General features: G+C 41.9%; 1 pseudogene; it reads right to left on the bottom strand.

Annotated features, from left to right (window-relative positions):
• Positions 1-213: 213 nt before the first annotated feature.
• Positions 214-791, bottom strand: LOC131770195 (uncharacterized; annotated as a pseudogene).
• Between the last annotated feature and the right edge of the window lie 246 nt (positions 792-1,037).

Here is a 1,037-nt window from a genome sequence, read left to right as displayed (position 1 = left end):
GAGACAGCCTCTTCCCCTTCAGATGGTACATAGAAGAAGACTCTTTGCTTTAAGTGAACTGCATTTGAAGCAGGCTGTGTGAAGTTGGCCTCCAGGTATTCATGCATGGCCTTAGCACTGTTGATGGTGGTAGTCCTGTAGAGAACTACTTGGTTGATCTTCTGTTTTATATTTGAGCCAGCTGCATCTTGCTCTCCTTTTGCATGAGAGGTTTCAAAGTAATTTCTTTGAATGGTATATCCAAAATTAGCAAGAGAGCAAGACAGATTACCAACACAGTGTCTTGATTTATATTGTGCTGTGAAGCCATCAGTAAAATTGTGCATCTTTTCAACTGTGTAGTTGATATGGCTCAAGTATCCTTGCACAAGCTGTTGCACCTTGTGGACACTGTCCTGGTCTTGCACTGTATCATCTGAGATGACAAATAGGTGTTCTTTGATGATGTTGGGTTCATCCTCAGTGCTACTTTCATCATCAAAGTCTTCCACTGCATGGTGATAGAGGATGGTGACGTGAAGTGAAACTTTAGCGACATCAAAGTATTCAGACTGTATTTTGTCTAGCTGCCTGCATGAGTAACCCTCAGAGTGGTCATGAACACGTACTGCATGGCCCATTGGGAAATGTTCAAGGAGGCTATCCATTTGATTTCTTTGCCACTTCGCCATGAATGAGTGGTAAGGGTAATCCTAAAGTAGCTCTTTAAAGTAAAGAAACAGCTCACAAGGTTTCTTTAGAGGAGAGGAGAAGTTTCCTTTGACATAAGAGCTGTTTTCTTTCCTGACCATTCGACAGAAACTTCCCTGTTGATATGTACTTGTAGCATGACCAGTGGACAGTCCCCTCTTGTGAATTCTCCTCGGGCAGCAGTTGTAGTTTATCAATGCTACAAGACTCACAATTTCATTCTTAGCACTCAATCTGGTGGTAGATTATGTTTTCTTCTTTGGGATGGAGGGTCTTCTCTGCAACTTCTGTGAGTGATTTCCAGATAAGTGAATCGTTGTCGGTTTGGTTCTCTTTGCTTTTTAATA

Source organism: Pocillopora verrucosa, chromosome 9 (assembly GCF_036669915.1).
Source record: "Pocillopora verrucosa isolate sample1 chromosome 9, ASM3666991v2, whole genome shotgun sequence".
NCBI classification, from domain to species: Eukaryota; Metazoa; Cnidaria; class Anthozoa; order Scleractinia; family Pocilloporidae; genus Pocillopora; species Pocillopora verrucosa.
Note: the sequence above shows the minus strand (reverse complement) of the source record. Positions and strands in the feature narration are given on the sequence as shown.